This window comes from Pseudopipra pipra, chromosome 4, assembly GCF_036250125.1.
Source record: "Pseudopipra pipra isolate bDixPip1 chromosome 4, bDixPip1.hap1, whole genome shotgun sequence".
Classification (NCBI taxonomy): domain Eukaryota; kingdom Metazoa; phylum Chordata; class Aves; order Passeriformes; family Pipridae; genus Pseudopipra; species Pseudopipra pipra.
Genome location: NC_087552.1, coordinates 11,733,677 through 11,751,440, shown reverse-complemented (window position 1 = coordinate 11,751,440; position 17,764 = coordinate 11,733,677). Strand labels below are relative to the sequence as shown.

General features: G+C 39.1%; 1 protein-coding gene across 7 annotated transcripts in view; it reads right to left on the bottom strand.

The window, feature by feature from the left end:
* The window catches only part of INPP4B (inositol polyphosphate-4-phosphatase type II B), a 332,585-nt gene that overhangs the window by 173,342 nt on the left and 141,479 nt on the right, over nt 1-17,764 (bottom strand). The window lies entirely within an intron of this gene.

Genomic DNA, 17,764 nt, shown 5'->3' with positions numbered 1-17,764 from the left:
AGAGTCAGGCAGGTGACTGAGTTCACTTTTTAGACTAACACACCTTGTGCCTTCTAACTGAAAGGATGAAAGCACCAAAGAAAAAGGAGGAGGAAAGAAATAAATGCACCATTAGTTGCTCTGCAGAAGGGACATATGAGTAGTGGGGCATGCATTGGCTTTAAAGCAAAACCCACCCACCTTCCATTCTTCACTAAGGAATATGCAACAGTGAACACTGTGGTGGGATCTACCCAGTGCTTTCCACAGTGCAACAAACTACACTGGGATCTTCGAAGCCTGAGGGAAGCAAAGAATAGCCTGCAGTTTCAGAGAGGTTAATTGTCAAGAAAGAGCTGAGGATATTTTCTAGGAGTCACTGCCAACCAGGGGCTTCCTCAAGTGAGGTTGACCTTTAACATTTTAAAAGGTGAGGCAGATTATCCTCACAGCAAGCAAACTTGGTGTGACGAGAAGCCAAGCTAGAAAAGCTCTGATACATACAAAAGGCCAATTCAGCTTGGTTTATACCTTTTTTTTCCTTTGGGCTTGAACCTGCTGTTTGCGTAAATAAAAGGAAAACTGGCTGAAGCATTTTTTCCACTCTTTTGTAACAGTTAAAAGGGACAAGGAAACAATTAAATCTAACCTTCAGAGAATAATTTCAAGTGTTTGCTTTAGTCCAAATTGCCAATTAAATCTCTTGGTACATAGTCTCAAACTGATCCTGTGATAATTTGGTGGAAAAAATGGGATAAGCATAAAAGTTTGTGCATGATGAAATCTTTATGAAACAGCTTATGGAAGAGCACCAGACTCAAATAGCAAGTTGCCATCAATTCCTTCCTACTAAGACTGACCCCACTATTAAAATGACTAAATATTAGCACTACTTGACATGACCTGAAGAATTATGTGAGTTACTAAAGCACAAAAGGTTAGACAGACACCCACCTATTTGAACTATGTCCTTTCTAAAAGCTGATCACGGATGCAGCGAAATTTCCAGATACAGCCATTTCCCCCACAAACCCTGATCTTACTCCACCACACAATCCTTAAATGTTGCACTCTGTAGTCATGTTTTTAGAAGACTGTACAGTAAAGCACAGTTTCAGAGGAATGGCAAGAGAGCTCACATTCACAATCAGAAGCTGGAACGCAGAGATATAGTCAAACTTTTCAAGCCCACCACAAAGGAAGGCTAGCCAGCTCACAATTTAATGGAATACACAGAAAAGGAAAAGCAGAGAGACATAGAAACTTAGTAAAAACAAAATTAGATGCCCCCCAAAAACACCACCAGTGACTCTGGCAGGAACCCTACAGCTGAACTCTCGTAAAAAGTATTAATGCATGATGAATGGAGGTAAAGCCCCAACAAATAACAGATTCAGTTGTGTCATGTCTCAAACACGTTATCTAGATGTGACTAAATCTTTTAGCTGCCAAGAGCACAGGCTTTTATCCTATTGAGAAACTTTTAACAATAGGAAGAAGATTTGCACTAAGTGGTCAGCACCTTGGTGATATCTGAGCATAGGAGACAATTCATTTTTGTGACAATCCAGTCATTAGATCATTTTTCCTGTAAAAAGGTGGCTTCACAGCATGATCTTGAATTTCTCTGGATAGAACTGACAGGAAGATAACTCATCTGCATATCTCTGGTGGGGAGGATCAGCAGAAAGCATCAGAACTCTTTGGGAGACTCCAGCACAGAAGGATAAATGAAATTAAATGAAACCTGCATCTACTTCAATGATAGCATTATTTATCTCTATTGTGACATTGGGCAACTGCTGTTCACAACTACCCTGTCAGTCAGAGACAGGATATTCAACAAGGTTATTCCTGGTAGAGAACTGATGATATGGTGTGACACAGAATTTGTCAGTTTAAGCTACAGTGCATCACTTCCCTCAAAAGCAGCCCAAGCGAAATGTTTAACAAAACACAGGGACTACTTTTAAGCTGATGTCAAAGAACAGAAGCTTGCTATATCCTGTTTGCAGCCTGGCAAGTTTCACAGCTCCATGCTGCATGATTGCCCTTTGAACTATTTTATTGGCAGTATCTCTGAAAATCTTAGGTCTTCTCAAAAACACAGTCAACACTATTCGGACGCTGTGAAACACCACATGGCTGTGAAAGCAGAAGACCAGTATATGTTAGACCAGTATATGTTATACGTTTAAACACATCTGTTAGGCATTATTGGCACACTACTCAAAAAGAAACTGAGGAAAATACAACCATGAAAGGCATGCTAAGGCTGTTTTCTTAACTGCAAATGTAACAACGTGACAGTGGGTAACAACATCGGCGCGTTTTCCATCATAACCTACACCCAAACACACCACATACGTAGGTCACTTTACTGTTCAATACTTCACTATGCTTGAATTAATTCTGGAAAAACACATCAACAGAACTCAGGGAAATGAAGTGACAGCTTGTACTTACACGCCAAAAGTATATGAATCTACTCGTTGTGACTGTTGACTCAGTGTGTAAAAGCCTGAGTCATCCATTCCCCTGGTGATCCCACCTCTGCTAAGCCTACCCGTGCACAATGAATGTTTCAGGAAGAACTGCATTAGGAATAATTTATGCTTTAATATCAACAAGGAAAAAAGTTAAGATAGCAGGAAGAAACAAATCCTCTACATATTACATAAAGGAAAAGAAGGCAAGAGAGCAGCAAAGTAGTCACGATGTGCAGTGTGGTAAGAAAGGCTGCACGGAAAAAGAATTGCTCTAGAATATATTCACAAATACTTATGTATTTTGCAAAATCCTGTGGTCTACATATGAAACTGTCTCACCATTTAAAAAGCTTGAAAACAAACAAGATTCAATCAACGTTATCCTTCAACACTTATTCCCAAAATAATAAAAGCAATAAGAATATCATTATTTCATTTCCATTACTGTTGGCATTCTACTATTAAAACTATAACAGTGTTCCTACATGAGTCCCAGTAAACAAGTGCTCCCTCCTCTATCAGTCATGCCTTTATATTATCCTGTACATTCCAGCAGCACTACGAAGCACACAAACCACGTGTGCTGTAAACACAAACCTCACGAGTGGATGTTTGACTCTCAAGTCCTGCACAGTCAGTATTTCACTGTTCTCTGTGCTGCACTGACACAATGGCCGTGCTTTTCATCCTCCTGTGTGCATGACTGCCCACATAATAACAATACAAGGGAAAGACTGGCTACTGTTTCCTCAAAACCAGGCTATGTAAACACAGGAGAATCTTGCTTCACCGTTTCCCATTCGTGGGATCTGGGAGAATTTGTTGAAAACATTACTTATATATAGGAACAGAGTTCAGAGAGAAAAACTAAAAAATCCCAATGATGATATAACAACAAAAAGGGGGGAAATAAACAAAACAAAGAAACAAAAGCAAAACTCTAAAATAGAAATAGCCTGGAAATTCATCATCTGCCTTCTTCCAAGCTATAACATTCTGACCAGGCACTCAGCACTCTGCTCCAAGCACTATGACCTCTGGAGACACAAGAAATTAATCTGGCTGAGAAACAGGGAGATGCAGCATCTCCCAGAACTGAAAAAAGATCCAGTAGCCAGAACAAACCACATGGGCAGAGGGAATGAAGGACATCCTCAGCTCAGAGTTCACAGGGTTGTTTGGGAAGGAAGCCAAGGACTACTCCAAACGTTAGGAAATGGCATTGAAACTGCATTGTTTATTTTTGTTAGTGGGGAAAACTACAGCACATTGGTGAATGTCTTCTCATACTCTGGATTCACACGATGTGTGTATTAGCCTACATGACAATTTTCAAGGTAGCTCTTTCTCTAACCAGTGACAGAAACATCATTTCCCACAGCTTCATTCCCTCCTATTTTCCAAATCAAAACAGATTCCAAGGGGCTGGCAAAGGACAGGAATTAACCTCCATAGCCCTGTTGTCTCCAGGGCACACTATTTTGTACAATGCCAGAACAGAACAGAAAATTAGTAGTATCTGAAGACAAGGGGCATGGGAAAAGCCTGTGTGTCTCACACACACATATATATGTGAACATAATGTTCGGAACTTTTTCCATTTCATCGAAAATGCAGCAGCATCATTATCCCAAAGCAACTGAGTTTATAGATAATAATGTACAGTCTGTCTTGATAAACTAATTAAGTGAGGTGTAGCTATTCCTTAGTGGGCAAAAGGACACATTAAATAAGAGAACACCACATTCAGACCTGTGATATATGCAGAACACTAAACACTACACAGTTTGCTTTCCTCCACCCTGGGGTGTGCTGTGGATGGCAGGGAGGCATAAGAGAAGGTACTGCACATCACTGCTTCTTCTGCCTCCACAGAATACACAACACTGAAAAAGAATATCTTCAGTTAGGTACACATAAAAGCTCAGGAATAATCCAACTTCAGAACATAGAGGAAAGTTTTGGCCACAGTTTTGAATTAGGAGTGTAAATGCAGCTGCAAGAGGGATGAGAACTGAACAGTGTTGTGTTCTCTGCATGGCAAAACATGCCTGAAAGCAAAAGGAGACAAAGGTTTGAGGGCTGCTATTAGCACAGAATGGTGTTAATGAGCATGCCTGACACTGCTCCATAATAAATATTATTAATTGGTTTGTCTTAAATACTACTAATTGGCTGTCTCATTCATGAAGCAGGAATGCTTCAGTTTGCTGACAGGTACAGTCCCTGCACCCAGGGGCCAACGGAACAGGGAAGTTGCTCCCACAACAATTTGCAATGTGGACTCCCAAAAAAATTCACCATACAACACTAAATATCAAAGGATGGAGCCACAAAAATTATTATATCCACGTTACTACAAAATGAGGGCACAGTTGCACAGTCATTCAATGGGTATGCAGTAGGAGGGGCAGTCATTAATTGTAATGACCAAAATAGATGATCTGATTTGGTTAAGCACTACAATAGAAAGAACTCTATGGAACAGAAGACTATATTTGGAACACATACAATTAAGTAAAGATCCACTGATTTTTACCTAAGATAAGGTTCAAGATCACTGTTCCTGTCTCTGGGGATGAGAGACTTCAAAAAAAAATAATATATCTGTTCTCTGAAACATACAGCTGGTTGTTAAAGTAACCTAGTTATATTTTCAAGGAAATGCACATACATAAAACAATTAGTATCCTTCAGGGATGCCTGTAATTAACGGTGGGAAGAAAATTTTTACCAACAGTCCAAGGAGAAAGAGATGACAAGGAAATCTTACCAAATGAAACATAAAAAAAGATATCTCTATGGTATCCCTACAGGTTGGGGGGGGGGGGGGAACAAACCAAAAAAAATCCAAAACCCACAAACACCACCAATATTAGAGCATTAACTGTAAATAATATATCAATATGCTGCCCAGAAAAACATCAATCATTACCCACTTAATTTGTAGCTAAAAGAACATGATTATTTATAAGTAGTTGAAATAAGATACATGAGTGCTGCTGGGGGGGAAATTCTGTATTTTGATGGAGGGTAGGGATAAGTGATCCTGCCCAGGAGTTGAGATGCCAGCTGCACTCATCATCCTACTTTCAGATGAAGTGATAAATCTGGTCAGAACTACCACCGTGCAAATCAGAAGTGATCTATTTCAGAGCAAGCTCTGCCCACTCTTGCTTTTGCAGTACTGAAGAAATTTTAGTGTGTTTTACTGAAAGCCCTACATGGCACTAGAGCAGTAAGTAGAGCCCTTTCAAACTACGTCTTTATGCTTCCTCCAAGAAGGTGAAATGAATGCTGTTGAGGAATACATCTAATGCAGGTAGCTCGGTGAGCAGCTGCAGTGGGAGCTGCAGGGTGAGCTCTGGGGGGCAGAAGCCCCAGGCAAGAGGCCGTGAACTGCTGACACTTCACATAACAAAGGGCACGGGGACCTGTGGCACAGCCAAGTGAAGGGGCACCGGGAGACATGGCAGGAGCCGAAGACCACCACACTTTCCCTTGCTTAGACTGTGAGGGTATAAAAGCCCAGGGCTTCTTTTGTTCTGGGTCCCTCCACAGAGGCACCAGCTCGAACTGTTATTTCATTACTTAGTTATTGCAACAAGACAAAACTATTTGAAGGACCTGGACGTCTGAGACTCTGCCATGGGAAACCTCGGGTGGAGCCGGAGAGGAAATCTGGTCTGACTGTGTGTGAGTGTGGAGCTGCCAAGGGGCCTCAGTCCCTGCTCAGCTGGTGGATTGTCACTGCCAGAGCAGCTCCGGGATGGTAGCACAGGGAAGTTTCCTTAACAATGCAAAGGCTTAGTCTGCAACTTTTCATTGCCATTACCAGCATTCCCTGGGCAGGGGTTTCAGTTCTTCTGATGTGTTAGGGCAGGCATATTTCATATTCTACCTCTGCTATTCAGTTACTTATAGACTTTAAGTACGGGAGATGCAAGAGGTTCGCGAAACAGGCTGACTGGATCAACATACAGCTCACAGACATCCTATTTCCACTGCAGAAGTGAATGCACAGTTGCATGTGTTAGTTAAGCATCCATTCAGTGCTATTTACAGTTGGTAGTGCACTGATCCCTTACTAAGGTCAGATGATCTGTTCCAGCACTCTTGATCATGCTCCAGCTCTATTTACAATTGCCTATAACTGACTTCCACCAACTCCATGCTCTAAATTTCAGCTACACAAAAGCAACGAGGTCATGGAAAAGAATTTCTAGCTTTGCTAGGAAAAGCTGGTTCCTTAAGTGATGAAACAAACTGGTCTTGATCAATGTTTTTAAACTCCTTTTAATTTTTGAAAATGTATCTGAGAATGCATGTGCCTCTGTGTATCTTTTTCAAATAGCTATGAAAACACAGTTTTTCCAAAAAAGACTGCATTTCCTTACTGAGCACACTGTGCCTCTAACGGCACAGAAAACTCTTTCTCAGAGATGCGGCAGTAGTCTAGTGACAGCAAAGCGGAGCTCTTTCTGTTTACTTTAGATTCTCAATTATCTTCTTTACCTTCTGTTCAAAACTATTCTGCTCATGACACCAACCTCTTAATGATATTTATGCTCTGACCTTCAGTTTTCTGGTGAGAGAAACGAGGAAAGAAGGGGGGGGGAGGGAAGGAGCTTGAAGCCTTACAAAAATTTGCTATATGTTACTACACTCAAAAATATATTCGTATCGAAATCGATTTTGATACTGCTATTCCAAGGCTGTAATTTATTTTGGTATTGTTGGTATTTTAGAAAACCACAAAAGGGTCTAAGTCTCTTGGAAACAGAGCTAAATACCATCTCCCCCTTCACCTTTTCCCAATATTGCCATATCGAGTACCTAATGAAGAAATAAACTTGCTGTAATTTCTTTCACAGATTTCTCACTATCCCAGAAATAGAGCATTTACAAGTTAAAACACCAGATAAAGAATCAGAAGGACAGCAAATGGTAAACAGATTTCTGTTTTTCTTTGAACTATAACCTTCTTTACCCTATAAGCTCACAGAAAACAACTAGAACTTGTAACAATTTCCTTCAGGTTTTATAAATAAAATATATGCTGCTGGTTCCTAACATTTTCCATGTCTTCAGAAATAAATGTAAAAAAATACATCAGCAATACCACAAGAAGATGAAAAGAAACACAAATGCCAAGCCTCAAAGTTTTCAGTCTGCCACATCTGTTTTCATTACAGCATACATTGCTTCCTTTGACACGAGCATTTATGCACTGCTATACCAGTTGTCAAGTGAAGCATTATGTGGTTTTGATCCTCAGTGTGCAGTATTACTTTACAACACTGTAGAGACAGACTTTTTTTCTAATATGTAAAGAAAATTCATCTGTTGCTCAGCCTCACTCCAAATCCATGTCATCATATGCATCTTTACAAGATACTTTCAGGCTTGGCAAGGAGGGAAGCTTCCCTTGCAAAATACAGAAAGGCAGTCAAGCAACACAGTCCAGCAGCTACAGTAGACAACAAGCTTCAGAAAGAGCTCTAAACAGCCTGAAATCTTTTAGGGTGCTTCTTCACTGTGGAACAGCTGCTTTGAGCAGCTGTAACTGAGTTTCTCAGGCTCCTGGGTGGAAGTCCAGCTACAGGAGTCCAGACCCCAGCAGGGAGTGATCCACCCTGTTTCACTGGCAGGTTGTGCAGTCTGGACAAGACTTCAAGGTCCCTCAACTATGTTGCTGTTACCACCCAAGCTAGCTGATGTTAGCATTAACCTGAGTACACCTAAAGAACGCTGTAGTTTTAGAGGCTGCAATAAGGATTTCACATAAACTTCTCTGAGTTAGATCTCTAATTAATTATAAGTTAAGTGACTTCTGTGGCCACAGCCCTGTTGCCCATGAGACTCTGCTAGTGAATAAAACTATTAATTTCTTCTGTAAGTAAAAATGTAACACAGTAATCACATCAAGATATAGTAGGGAACTATATTACCAACAGTAACTCATGAAAGAAAAGATAGATAATAGTTCAACTTGCAAGCAAAGCTATTGCTGGCCTGTCTTGCTGAACAGCCTTAAGATTCATTTGTCTGAGAAGAGTTGTCCCTTCATTTACATGTGCCAAGGATGGAGACTCAGGGGAAGCATGAGAAAGTAGACTGAACTTCACAAAAGTTCAATAAACCCCCCAAAAATAAAATAATAAAAAAACCCACACCAAAACCACCTCCGCAACGTGCCCCAAGGGAGCACGGCAGGAAGGTGTGAGCCTCCATGCATAGTGCTCAAAAGAGATAGAACGTGGCCTTTAAACAAAGTAGGGGCAGTATATGATTGACCTGTATGATTGTACATTTTTTTTCAATATTTTTAACCCCCCTTATTGCTGAGATCCCAAACAACAGCCTGGTTCACTATTGGTTCCTGTTGCACAGGTGCCTGTCAAATGCTAAAAATTACTAGCGAGGTCCTGCCTAAAAGGAGGGTCCTCTGCACAAAATAGAATGGAAAGAACTCACTAATCCCTCAAATATGCCAGAGGTCACCTTTTAGCAAAACAAAACCCACGCTCTTTGACATGTCTCAAAGGAAACCAGACTAAAACGTACTTCAAAGTCAAGGCAAAGAAGAGCAAGACATACTTTTTATCAAAGGGGAAAATAGATTTTTGCAATCCAGAACAATCATTTTAGCCCTGTAATGATTACATTTCCTAGTCAAGAAATTCATGATAAATGCTAAGTAATCTGCATAGAAGCTGTAGTTAAAAGAAGAAGATGTTCTAACATAAGTAAGACTTGTCTGAAAAGGTGGCAATTCTGGATTAATACCTAAATTAGAGATCCAAATGAGAGACAATGCTTTACTCCTCAGAGGACTGTGAAACAGTCATTCTGAAAAATAAATTAAGATTACTTTAACAGCATGGGAACTGCATAAGGTAGCAAAGTATAACCCAATTATAAGGAATTAAAAAATATATATATTCGTATTTTTCACATAAATGAGAGTCCAGAAATAATAAAAGCTCACAGATCAAAGGTTGTGTCAGAGGAAGAGCTGCAAGGAATCCATCTCCCATGAGAATTCTGCATTTGTTTACTGGCATATTTGGAAGAAATAACCTTTACTCCTAAACTTCTCAAAAAATGTATCTCAACCATGAGAAAAGTACAGGGTGAAAAATACCATACTGACTGTAGCTGTTGTGACCACTTAGATGTCATTTTGATGTAACATTCTTAAAGCAGCACATACATTTGTATTTTCAGTTTCTTCAATATGAACATCGAGCTCAAAGATACTGGTTTATAATTTTTACTCTATCTTAAATTTTTATCTCACAGATTTACAAAAGGTCACCAGTTTGTATTTTGAGTCATATCTAAAAGGGGAGACATTAATGATTTCTACAGAGTAGCAGGGCCCCAGACAGAAAATTTTATCCTTACACTATAAATACACTCTCATTTCTAGCAGAAGTTTCTTCGAGGGTGAAAAATTGCTATTTACATGTTACTATACTATCTTGAAACTGCCTTAATTTTGATGTGTTGACACATGTAAAGACATATCTGACTTCTTCCCAGAGAAATAATCTTAAATTATTTCAGTGCCTTTGTACAAAGGAATATTAGTTAGAGATTAAAAGGGGGAGGGGGGTAGAAAAGGGAAAAAAAATCCTTTATTTGTCTCTGTGGAGAGACCCCCTGGCAGATCTGAGATTGAAATCCAGGATGACCTGGGTACTGCTGCTTTTCATCTCAATGGGAACATGTTCAGACCTTAAAGTTGAAAACAGTGCTAGCCCAGTTTTTAAAGCAGCTCATTTACAATCCTACAGCCAACAATCCTCAAATTCTTAGTTGTAAAGAATTCTGGTCTTCAAAGAACTCTAAGACCAAATTCTTCTTAACCCATCATAATGAAATTCTGCGCTCTTTCAGTCCCTCAGAAATCAATCTTACAAGCAACAGGATTTCAGATTAAAGCTTTAACTTGTTTGGCACAATTGAAAAAGATTAAATTTTAAAAATGCCTATTTATCACATTTCAATTTCATATTCCACATAACGGGCAAAAACCACAGAAAAATATGGCCGATCACATTAAGCAAAGTACCCATAACTGGACTAGAAACTTTATTAACCACAGCAGGTAGGGGTAAAACAATGAATAAAAGCATTCTTAAGCATTTAGTTAGTTTTCAGTAAAGTCCTTCCAAACACCTCAGGTCAGTCTGCTAGTTATGCTGCATCTACCGTTGTGTGGGATTTTGTGCTGCTGCATTTAGGAGAATTCCTGTTTTCTCAGGGCCTTCAGGGGAACCTCATTTTTAAGTCAAAACTCACGCCAGGAAATGCATTTCAAAATTTCCAAAATTAAGTACATCTATAACTAACGCGTTTAAAAGGGGAGGATGACTTTAGTCTTCTATTAATTAGACATTTTTCTATTTATGTAACTTCTGCTTCCACATATAAGGACTAAAAACAAGTCCCCTGGGAAATGTTTTATAACATGAAAGTATTAGTGCAATTATTTCCACAGGCGTATTCAGAGATGTATTTAACAACTGCCATTTGAAAGACAAATGTTCAGTTAACGCAGCACCATTAGAGCATAAAAGCCTAAAATGTCAAGAGCTATCGTGCTTTGAATTATTAAAAGTGTTTTCAGTTAATATATTATTGGCCTAACAACACAGAGTTGCTTCATGTCTGTTTAGCCATTACCATTCTGCACAACAAGAAGCATGAACTACATGATTGCTGTATCCTGGAAATCACCTGCTTGCTTTTTGTCTTCCAAATAATCTATACCCTTTCGGAATTACAAGGTGACTTTATCTTCAAGGAGGAAGACACGCAAGGAAAGAGACGCGAGGAATTCTCCAGGTAATTCTTCATGAAGTGTTTTTACAGTCCAGGCTAAGGTTAGAAAAGACCAACTGCAAAAAAGTGACAATAAAAAGTCGAGCGTAAACTCTCAACAAGACAGAGATACCCACGAGTGGGTTTTAAACAGAATACTCTACGCCCCCACACATCTGCTACCTGGCTTTGGAGGTATTCAGAGTCTCCAGGTATTTAAGCTTTGAACTGTAAGAGGTCCCTACATACCTGCAGGTTGGCTCCTGGGCACGTCCCGACTGACTGAGCCTTGACAACACTGAGCAGCTCCAAGCCAACCTCTGGCCCTGTCAGGATCTGAAAAGCACACACCTATCTTGACAGTCTCAGGCTGGCAGGCAGTGGCAGGGCACAGCTGCTCGTCCACGTTCTGCAAAAACATCACTGCTGATTTCCTTCACAACATACCCAGCAGGGAGGCTGAAGGAGAAATGGTGCCAGTGCCCCTCTTAATTCCATAGAGCACTGGACCATAAAGAGGTCAGACACGGGGCAGATCCATAGGTTTAGCATCCTGTCCACCTCTAACATAGCAGCTGCAAACCACAAAAAGCTGCAAATTATTACACAAGAGAGAGGAAGACTTGAGAATCTGCTCGTATCCACTCAAACCGTCCCAACCTTGGTTTTAAAATAAGGGAGATTTTCCTGACAGCAGGTACAGAGGGGACAAAAGATAATTTGAAAGGTAATTTCTGTATTTTACATACATCATTTTACATTCAAGTGCCACTACAGTCAGGTCCCTGTCCACTGTCACTCCAGAAGTCAGGTCCACCCTACTGGAAAAAAGGCATTAATCACTTAACAGTCATCCTCAGATTATTTTGTCTTTGATCCAAATTCTTTTATTTGCGGAGAAAAGGGCAGGAGTTTCAACTCAGGATAAAAGTCCATTTCAATTTTATTCCTGGCCAATGCTGCAAATAAATGTTTAGTAAACATTCTACTCAAAGTCTGCATTTTGCAAGCATTCCCACTAGTAAGCATTCCCTGTGAGAATATACAGAAAAAAACTAAACGTAATTTTGCACTTATACAAAAATCCATAAAAATGAGCACCAATAAGGTATTATCCAGGCCAAGAGCATTCACAAAACTAATTAGTCAAAGCTAAACTTCTTTTCCCAAAAAGGAAGGTAATGCAAGCTGCTCTTAAATCCTTTATGGTGTGTTTAGTGTGCATCTCATAAGGGCTTAATAATGATGCAAGGGTGGAAGTTCCCTAAAACTGCTTGAGTTCACAGAAATGGCAATAATTTTAAACAGTCTAATTTTGATATAATTATAAAGTGATTATTTAGAGATCCTGGAGAATTTTTAGATCACAAGTAAGGTATCAACAATAGTCAAGTATCAACAGATACCTTATTACCCACATATGATGCAGAGCATGAGTAGAGTCCACAGCAAACCCATCACTAACAGCTCTAAGAAGCCTCAAAATTCTTATTGAAAAGTTACATGAAAAATCCCTGGCATATAGATCTTGGAATCAGTCTTAAGCTTACTGAGTCCAACCTCCCTGCACACCCACTGTCAGTCACAGTATGTTGCCTTTTGGGTGTTGACCAAGGACAGACTTCACAACCTCCCTAAGTCATCCAGTGTTTGACCACCCTCACAGCTAAAAAGTCTGTGTGTGGGGGTTGTGTTTTGATTGAATTTGGTGTGTGTTTAACTTCATTCCATAGGACAATTGCGAATAATCCAGCTTCCTCACCTTCCATTTCTCCCGCTAGGTGTTTAGACACATTGATAAGATCTCCCTTGAGCCTTCTCTTCTCTAGGCTGACCAGTCCAAGCTCTCTCAGCCTTTCCTCAAAGGAAGGATGCTCCAGTTCCTTAATAATCTTCAGTCCCTTAACCATAGATGTTACTTTTAGCAGCCAAACTGATCCTGTCTAATAATTCCAAAATAAAAGTTATTTCTCATATCTGTCTAGAAAAAATCCCAGAACTGTAAGGGGCATTGGACAGCACCAGAGAAAACTAAGATGTCAGTCACTGAAGCACAAAACCAGGAATACTAAAAATGGCTCTTAAGCAAACTTAGTGGTATACATAATTTCTTTTCTAAGTAGATATAAAGTTTAAAATTTTAATGCTATCAGACTTTGCAGTTTGATGAAAAAAAGCCCTGTTGCCAGAAGAAACAGTGTAGTTTTAAAGGATTTATGAAGATGTAGCTTATTCTTAGCAATGAAGCTGTGGAGAAGACTAACACCTATTGCTGGAAACATTCTGCAGGCACTGTATGTTTTCTAAGCCTCCCTGACAACAGCATAGTTAAGGAATTAAAAAAAAAAATCAATTGCATTCTGAATAGTTAAAATGTCAGCTTCCTGGGAGGTAGGGAAAGGGTGGAAGAAGGCAGCAGTGCCAGGATTGCCATCCAAATCTCTGTTGTAGGTAAGGAAGTCTTACAGAGCTTTCTATAACAACAAAGGAATAACTCATCCTTATTTCGCTTGTTGCCAAATGTGTACAAATTATCTGCATTAGAAATTATTTTTAATAAAGATCTAAATAGCCCTCTTCATTCAGAAAAAATGTCCTGGATCCACAGAGAAATCAGTCATAGATTCACTCTGCACCAGGGAAGCACAAAGCCATCAGGTCATTCAAGACCTGGATCTGTGGCTGTGTGGGGATGCAATGGGAGAATGGACTCAGTGCCAGTCTCTTCTAGGAAGAGGATGCCCATAAGAATTCCTTCCATGGCAGAAAACTACCAGGTAAGCCATCATTCTGCCCTTCCCAGCTCAGCCCCTGAGCTGACACAAACCTCTGTCACTCGCTCTATTCTGCCACTCCAGCCCCCTAAAGACCAAAGGGGTAATAGGCCACATGTAGGTGCACACACAAAGACAGCCCTACAAACCAAGTCTCCTAGTATGACACCCACATGGGAGTCATCCTAGGGAATCTGAAGAGCCTCATTTGGGAGAATGAGGTTTAAAGATTGAACTGGAAAGAGCACATAGGCTGGCAAGACAAGTAGGAGAACTATGCAGAGTAGGAGGTATTTTTTAGAAGGAAAAGCAGGAAGAGAAAAATAATGATGAAAAAAGAGCAGCAGTATGTGCCAAAAATAACTTCTCTCCAACTTAATGATCTTTAATCCTACATTCCTATGAACTAGTTTAAAAATACCCTGGAAACACAAGTTTTCCATTTCATCAGAATAATCGAAAAATTTATGTCACATTCACCAGATCACCCAATACTTTCAGAAGCCAACTGTTATTCTTGCAAAACTACTGAAGGACAAATTAGGTACCCACTGAGTTGTTTGTTGGTGGTTTTTTAATACCTAAGTGAGAAAAAAATTAATAAAGTAGCTCAAAATTGACAGAACTGCATTAAATCTCTACCTACATTTATAAATTCTTAAGTAACTCTGGAACCCTTTTCCTACGTAGCTTTCAATCAGCCTTACAAATTATCACAAAGATTACTGATAGATATGAGTATTTTACCTCAGAAAATAGAATTACTAGAATGAGTACCCTTATTGGTAAGGAATGAGGTAGATGAACCCATGATATGACTGACTGGTTGTAATCAATCTGTTTCTAGTACCCAGCCTCACTGGGATACTGAACTGGCACCCAAACTCACAGAAAACATAGTTTTCAGTAGAAATAACCTTATCTCTGAAATTTTTGATAAAAGGAATTCTGCAAACACGAGACAACAATTACAAAGTCTATAAGAAAAATGTGACAGATACAAAAGCAGCATTTTCAGTATCAAGAAACTGATTTTACCTAAGAAGCCTACCAATTTTATTTATTTAAAATTCGAAAAAGAAAGGTTCTTCTTAGTCTTATCCTCCTTTTTCCTGGCCTTGTAAATGCAGCAGTTTCCTAACTCTGACAAGATTTCAGAATTTGTACATTTTTGATAGAATTTAATCCTATTATCTGCTGCATGATTCGAGAGCTAAGACGATAAGCCCCTGTCTCTCAGAATGGTCAAATTCTAAAAAAACACTTCCAAATGTTAAATAGCTTTTCAAATTCAGGTATCTACAAACTCCTCTCTAAACATATTAGCCATAGCTATTCAAAATTTATCTCTAGATAAGCATTTGTATTAAAACATGTGAGAGTCACTGTGAGAATCTTTATTCTATTAGATTTAAAAGTTTCTCTTAGTCACAGCCGTGATTCAAGTGTATTTGTATTTACAAGGTTGTCATCCACTTTATCCTGACAGTTCAAATACAATTTTTTTTCTTAAAAGCAAAAGCTTTTAAGAAACAGGAGATACTTCAATTTCACAGAGTAAAATGGAAGAAAACTGCCTGAAACTCAGTTTGCACCTGGGTTTAATACTGATACCTCGGAACGTCCTCATGCTACTTACCACTTGCATCAGTACACCAGTGGATTCCTGTAACTCCACCATACTGGAATATGGTCAATCAGAAATTATTTACTCCCTTATGCTGGTTCATCATCTGCTCTGACCCACTTCACAGTAAAGAGACACCCCAGCATTTAACAAGCCCACTGTGGTGACTAACTCCTACATAGCACAGTGCAATGTAGAACTTTAATCTCTAACACCAACACAGAAATTGAATTTACACAACTCAAAGCTGTTTAATGAAAATCATTAAGTATCAAATGGATGCTGACAAGTTCAAAATATTTCTGTGACTACTAGATACAACAGGTTTTCAGCAACAAATTTTCATACATATGAACTACATAGAATATCTATATAACTTTATATACAAATATATAGATAAAGAATTCTATGTAACTGTAAAGTACATAGTAGTACAGAAAGAATTTTTCAGACTGTCTAAGGTGCAAAAAGCAGGCAGAACACAAACTGAACATCTTCCCAAGTTCCATTACTGGGGATTTTTATGTCCTTGCATGTTCAGCAATACAATTAGTACAGATTAATACTTAACAGCTTCTCTACCTGCAATACAATGAAGACATGCCCTGCCCCAAAGGGATTGAAGAATAGATTTCCACAATTCTAGTGCCTAGAGATACAGATTTGAAAATCTGGCCTAGTTCCCTAGGACTCAAACCCACTACATCTGTTAAAAAACTGAACAAGGATATGAGTTTTTGAAAACTATTCTAGTTTTGACCTTTTTGGGGTATGTGTCCATGTCCCCCACCCCTTATTTCCTGGATTTGTTTTTTTTTTATAATTTTATCACACACAGCATGCTCAAAAGAGGGTTTAACATAGTGAACATTGCAGGTTAGCAAATCAGAATGGTATAATATGTTATGCATAGAGTGAGGGGGAATATAATGAATGAAATTGGAAAGCCAAATAGAGAATGCAGACTGACGCTGTCAAACGGAACGGGACAGCCTTCTGCAAGAGGGAGGCTGACTATGCCCGTAACAGAAGAGTTATGCAAGACTCTGAAGGCAAGATTTTAAAGGGAAGACACACCAATACATCCCCTTCGTATTTTTAGTTACTTCAGTAATGGCATTATGACTATTTTATTACAACAAAATGGCCTAAAATTATCAAGTCACAATGGTAGGATCTAGATAGCTTTGGCCTTTTAAAGAGGTGCACAATGCTAAAGGAGCAGAGATTCAGAAAGCTGTCTATAAAAATAATAATTAAAAAAAAAAAGGTTAGTTTCAGTTTGGCAAGGGTTATCACAGGATCCCAAAATCCTGCCCAAAAGCTAACAAAGTACTGTGGGAGGAGAGGTGGATAAAAAAGAATGTTGAGTCTTGGCAAATCCATCCTCATATAACTTTTCAACAGTGTTCACACAACATCTGCATACAATAAAGAAAGCTTCCATCCATCATCAACTGCTGCTAAAAGCTGACAGTATGACATGACAGGTGATGGGCATTCACTGCCTTAGAAGATTTTTGGAAGATCTTTTCACTTGTTCCTTTAACTGCACTGAAATCGACTGGAAGTTACTCAAATTCACCAGCCTAAGTGGAGGAAGAAGAAACTCTCTCAGGAGTTAATCTAAAAACATTAAAAGTCCTAAATCAAACTCACTTAAACATGTCAACAGTCTCCTAGACTGGGCTTGAATTGCTATCTCTTTGGGAAGATTTCTTTCAGTCAAAAAAGAATTCATCCCAGTAACACTGATTTACTAAGAATAAACTGCATTTAAGGCATCTTATGTGGCAGTGCAAAAGTCTCAAAGCAGAAAAAAGCCCAATAAGTAATTCCCAAAGGAAAACAAGAGCATTCTTTCCAATCACATGGGAGCTTTTCTACTTCCTGGACATCTTCTGTTCAATTTAAATTGTCTTTTATCTACTTTTTGTTGTTGCTGGGAAGAAACAGCATCTAATATACATCTGTAAAACTAGGAAAAAAAACCTGACTACCTTGTTTGGTGGAAGATGGAATTTGTGTGGGATCAGAACAAACTTCAGTAAAGTTAGAACAAA